General features: G+C 40.8%; 1 pseudogene; it reads left to right on the forward strand.

The window, feature by feature from the left end:
• Positions 1-244: 244 nt before the first annotated feature.
• On the forward strand, positions 245-2,603 carry LOC132521721 (protein enabled homolog; annotated as a pseudogene).
• The last annotated feature ends 3,726 nt before the right edge of the window (positions 2,604-6,329 follow it).

Raw genomic sequence — 6,329 nt, forward strand, 5'->3', positions numbered from 1 at the left:
GGAAACAATCATCCAAGTCCAGGAAGCATGGAGAGTTCCATACAGAATAAACCCACAGAGGAATACACCATGACACATTGTAATCAAAATGACAAAAATTAAAGATAAAGAGAAAATATTAAAAGCAGCAAGAGAAAAGCAACAAATAACATACAAGGGAACTCCCATAAGGTTATCAGCTGATTTTTCAGCAGAAACTCTGAAGACCGGAAGGGAGTGACATGATACATTTAAAATAATAAGTGAACAGAGTATCTGTCAGGCAAGAACTGCTTTGATGGTCTATGATGATGCCAATAAAAAGTGGGTGCCAGCTGGTGGTTCAACCGGGTTCAGCAGAGTTCATATATATCATCATACAGGCAACAACACATTCAGAGGGGTGGGCAGGAAGATTCAGGACCATCAGGTAGTGATAAATTGTGCCATTCCTAAAGGGTTGAAGTACAATCAAGCTACACAGACCTTCCACCAATGGCGGGATGCTAGACAGGTGTATGGTCTCAACTTTGGCAGCAAAGACGATGCCAATGTCTTCACAAGTGCCATGATGCATGCCTTAGAAGTGTTGAATTCACAGGAAACAGGGCCAACATTGCCTAGACAAAATTCACAACTACCTGCCCAAGTTCAGAATGGCCCATCACAAGAAGAATCGGAAATTCAAAGAAGGCAACAACAAGAACATCAACAACAAAAGGAGCTGGAGCGGGAAAGGCTGAAGAGAGAAAGAATGGAAAGGGAGAGGGAGAGGTTAGAAAGGGAAGGTCTGAAGAGGGAGCGACTAGAACAGGAGCAGCTGGAGAGAGAGAGACAAGAAAGGGAACATCAGAATCGCCTGGAGCGGGAGAGATAAGAGCGGGAGAGATAAGAGCGGGAGAGGCTGGAGAGGCTGGACTGGGAAAGGCAAGAAAGAGAGCGGCAAGAGCAGCTAGAAAGGGAGCAACTGGAATGCAAGCGAGAGCGAAGAATGTCAAATGCCGCTCCATCCTCCAACAGCTCCCGGTATCGTGCTCCACCTCCTGAGTGTGCCAGTTGCCAGCCTCCAGCACCTCCTCCATCATATGCTAAAGTCATCTCAACTCCAGTGTCAGAGGCCACTCCTGATTACGCTGTAGTGACCGCTTTGCCACCTACTTCTACACCCCCTACACCACCACTTCGACACTCCAAGACACGTTTTGCAACATCTCTAGGTTCAGCCTTCCACCCTGTTCTTCCCCATTATGCTACAGTTCCTCGTCCTCTGAACAAAAATTCTCGACCTTCTTCTCTTGTGAACACACCCTCTCTTCAACCTCCAGCTACGAAGCCCTGTGCCTGGTCTACTTCCAATTTCTCGCCCCTCCCTCCATCTCCTCTCCCCCCCACGCAGAGCTACTGGTCCAAGGCCTGTCCTCCCCAGTTGTGTTTCTTATCCTGTGCCCCAGATGCCTCCATCAGCAGCAGCACCCAGCGGGCTGCTCGACTCTGTCACACATCCAGTGTCTCTACCAGCCCACCACCGCCTTCCCTCGCACCACTCTCACACTGTGGATGAGAGCTTCTCCTCCTCCAAGCACGCCTATTGCCTCAACTCCCTCATCCAAGCCTAGTGTTCTCCCTTCTCCCTCTGCAGCTGCCCCTGCCTCTGTGGAGACTCCTCTAAACTCTGTGCTGGAAGCCTCTTCTTCTGAGCCAGGCTTGCAGGCAGTCTCTCAGCTGGCCGAGACTCCAGCCCAACAGGGCATTGTCTTGGGACCACCTGAACCTCAACTCCCTCCTGCACTCCCACCAGGTCCTGCCCAGGCATCAGCAGCGCTCCCTCCTCCCCCAGGGCCTCCTCCACTCCGTCCACTTCTGTCCTCAGGGCCCCCGCCTCTGCTTCCTCCACCGCCTCTTCCTAATCAAGTACCCCCTTCTCCCTCATCACCTCCTGCTGCTCCCCTCCCTGCATCTGGGTTTTTTTTGGGATCCATGTCTGTAGACAATTGCCCTTCAACTGGACTTGCAGCTGCAATTGCTGGAGCAAAACTTAGGAAAGTGTCACAGTTGGAGGATGCCTCTTTCCCAAGTGGAGGGAACACCACTGGTGTGAATTCGGCCTCATCTAAAACAGATAGGGGTCGTGGAAATGGACCCCTTCCTTTAGGGGGTAGTGCTTTAATGGAAGGAATGAGTACCCTGCTGGCCAGGAGGAGAAGAATTGCTGTAAAGGGATCAACAATAGAAACCTAACAGAAAGAGGACAAAATGAAAATTCAGAGCCTGTAACTTCTAAGGCTTCTTCAACAAGTACGCCTGAACCGACAAGAAAACCTTGGGAGAGAACAAATACAATGAATGGCAGCAAGTCTGTTGTTCCAGATGGGATTCTCCAAGGAAAAATCAGATTGTTTTTGACAACAGATCCTATGATTCATTACACAGACCAAAATCTGTGCCCTTGTCACAGCCCAGTGCCAATGGAGTCCAGATGGAGGGACTAGACTATGACAGGCTGAAGCAGGACATTTTAGATGAAATGAGAAAAGAATTAACTAAGCTAAAAGAAGAGCTCATTGATGCAATCAGGCAGGAACTGAGCAAGTCAAATACTGCATAGACAAGAATGCGGAGAAGAATCTGGAGAAGGAAAAAAAAAACCTACAAAGAACAGCTGTGTTAACAACAACAAAACCCCTACATTTTGTGAGCTGTAAGAAAAAAATGGAGATAAACAGTAGGAAGGAGGGGAAAACAAACATGCTTTGAAAGCCTTCAGACATTACTACTCTGGCAATAAGCTATTTCCCTCCCAGTTTGCTGCTTTTTTCTGACCTTTACAATAGGATGGAAGAGAGTTGTATAGGAGTTCCTGTATCAGTTATGCAGAAAATACTAAATCCGTCTGGCAAGATCACTGTGCATTGAAATATTTTCATGTCAAGAGAAATTCGCACATTTTCCTCAATCCATTGCTAAAATAAAAAGGAGAAAGGCTTGAGAAGTTTTTTTCAGAGAATGGTGATGAGGAATTTAGCAAGTTATGCTATTGTACTGTAAATGTTTCTCTCAGGTTTGTCTTCCTATCATATTTGATATTCCATGAATAACTGAGTTCAGTCCTATGTAGCTTAAGATCATAAAATGTGGAACAAATGGAATTGTATGTGCTTTCAAGGGTGCTATTTATAAGAAAGTGTCCTAAAAATGATTTGGGAGGAATTTTGGAATGATAGGAAGTCTCTCAAGTTTAGCCTTCATGCAATTTTGTAGACTCAAACATAAAATTCGTCCAGAATTTAAAAAAAAAAAAAAAAAGAAAAAAAGAAATTGTGGATCACTTTGTCCCCCAAATAATGAAAAATATTCTGGGGAGAATTAACTATTTGAATTAGAATTCTAGTGATTATATATTAATACAAGAATGCAATTTGCTGTGTGGCTACCTAAAGAAAATCCTTTAGTTAAATTAGTTACCCTTGCATCTTTAATAGTCTAATCATCAAAGAACAGGTACATTTATCAAATTGCAATCTGACTTAAAATTCTATACTTTCTTATTTGCTGTATGGACAAAAAAAATGTCATCTTAAGGCTAAAGAATAGTCAAGTATTAATGCATTAAGGTGAATTAGGTACACCTGTAAGAAGAAACATAAAGCAGTTAAGCTAGCAACACCAAGGGCCCTGGCCCTGCACTTACAGGAATCCAACCACAGGTATTTCAGCCCACTTCTCTGACATTGGATGGAATATCAATAAGCCCAAAAAGAAACTGAAAACTTAAAAAGAATTTTACAGAAGGATGTTTTTCTAATACTGTAGAGGACACAGAGAGGTCATTTATTATTTAAACAAGGACCTTTCCTTTATCAAACAGGAAATCACATAACTTCTTGAAATGTAAGTCAAACTTGCAAAATGAACAACTTTATATTTTCCTACAAAAAGCAAGAGTCTGCTAAAACAGCTCTTTAAATATCTTAAGACTATATTAATGTCTTAGATGCAGAGAATAAGAGTACTTAGGTGGTATGGAGCCATAAGTGCTGGAACAATAAGGGCAGTATTCCACACCATGAAATTTTGTATTTTATCTTCAATTTTAAAAATAAATCCATTTTATCAAAATGAAGCATCTTATGGAAAATACACAAAATCAAAGTGTATAGGTTGATGAAATGTCACAAAAAGAACAGATCATGTAACCAACAAAGTCAAGAAATGAAACATCACCAGCATATTAGAAATACCCTCTGGGCATCACCCACCTTATCACTCTATCCTACCTCTCCACAGGTAACCACTATTCTGCTTTCTAATATCAATAATTATTTTTGCCTCTTTTTGAATTTTATATGAAAGGAATCATACCATTTGGATCATTTCGGGTTCAGTCTTTCATTCAGGTTTTTGATTTGAGATTCATTCATGTTGTTGCATGTAGCATGTTATGCCTTCTACTATTGAGGACTGTTTAGATTATGTTCTGGTTTGGGTGTTATGAATCATTCTGTGAAAATTCTTGTACTTAAAAAAATGTCTTGGCACATTACTGCTTGCTATATTCCTTGAAGAGAAAGTCTTGGATCATGGTATATGCGCACGTTCAGATACTGTCAAACAGTTTTCCAAAGTTATCATACCAGTTTATACTCTCATCAGCATTCCAGTTGACTTCTGTCCTTCTCACCATCTACAGCTGTCATTCTTAAAATTTTATCATTTTAATTTACATTTTTCTGGTGACTATGTTGAGCAATTTTTCACATATTTATTCAGCTATTTGAAAATCCTTTCTTGTGAACTGCCTGTGCAAGGCTTTTCCCCCACTTTACTAAATTCAACTTGTCTTTGCTTTCTATCTCTTATGAGGATTCTTTAATTTCTCTTGAGACTCCTTTGACCCAGGGGTTATTTAGAAGTACTGTATGTTGTTTAATTTCCAAATATTTAGGATTTTTTCAGCTATTTTTTGGTTATTTATTTCTAGTTTAATTGCATTGTGGTCAGAGAACATAATTTGTATGATTTCTAGTGTTTTAAAAGTGTTAAGGTGCGTTTTATGGTCTATATGAGTGAATGTTCCATATGAGCTTGAGAAGAATGTGTCCTTCTATTATTGGATGGAGTATTCTATAAATATGAAGGAGTAGTCTATAAATGGTGAGGTGTGAGTGGAACATTCTGTAATCTTCTAATTAAATCTTAATCTTTTTCATGGACCTGTGTCTCAGGGCCATGATGTTCACAAATTCTATCTCCAGTGAACATTTTTTTTCTCCCTATTCCCCAACTCCCTTCTCCGGCTACAGCACTCTCAATCTATTTCCTCTAAGCCCTAACACCTGTGACTACATTTCGTTGCTCCCCCTCCCCTTTGGAGAAACAGGAGTGCTAGGGGGAGATAGATTGGAAGGAATTCCCTTCCCCCAGATAGGATAAGGCTTAGAAAAATACTTTTCCCTTTAGCATAGACTTTTGTTATGGAGAAGACTCTAAGAGTAGTTCAAAATGATTACTCTTTCCCTCTCTCTTCCAGAACCAAGAGGGAATTTTTTTTCCCCCAGGTGTTCACGATGAGAACCTGGTGGGTTTCCTGGAGGTAAAGCCTACTAAAGGGTGGAGGTCCCCAGGAGTTTCTGGCTTTCATGCTAGTCCACTTTCAACCTCCAGCGATTCACCAAATTTACCATTAAGCACTCTTACCAATGTATGGCTCCTGTGGCTGCTACTCCAGGTAATCAGATCTTGACCTTGACTTTCTGGATTTGCCTGTCCCTCCAGATTGTGATGGTGGTTTTCCCTGAAACCTCAGTTCTCTGATGGGTCAAACAAAAGTTGTTGATTGTCTCATTGTCCGGCTTTTTCTTGTAAGGATGATAGTGATAATTTACAAGCTCTTTACAGGTCAGAGTTGAAACTGGAAGTCCAATGTGTGTTCAGGGATTCTTTATATATTCTGTTTCCTTGGTTTATTTTGTATATAAAAAAATATTTTCTTTCACTGTGGCTATGCATTTCATCTTTTAATGGTGTTTGGGGTGAAGAGAAGTTTCTAATTTTAATGTCATACAATTAATAAAAATTTTCCCTTGGTAGTATTTTTGTACCCTAATAAGGCTATTATAAAGATATTCTCCTATGATTTCAACCACCAACTATATTGTTTGATATTTTATATTTAGATCTATAGTTCCCCTGTGCATAAAATAAGGATCAAGATTAATTTTTTTCCATAGGATATAGAGTTGACTTTGCACCTTCATTGAAAACACAATGCTTTTCCTACTGCTCTGGTCTTAAATCAAATGTCCATTTAAGTGTAGATCTCCTTCTGAACTCTATAATCTGTTATGTTGGTT

This window comes from Lagenorhynchus albirostris, chromosome 6, assembly GCF_949774975.1.
Source record: "Lagenorhynchus albirostris chromosome 6, mLagAlb1.1, whole genome shotgun sequence".
Lineage (NCBI taxonomy): Eukaryota > Metazoa > Chordata > Mammalia > Artiodactyla > Delphinidae > Lagenorhynchus > Lagenorhynchus albirostris.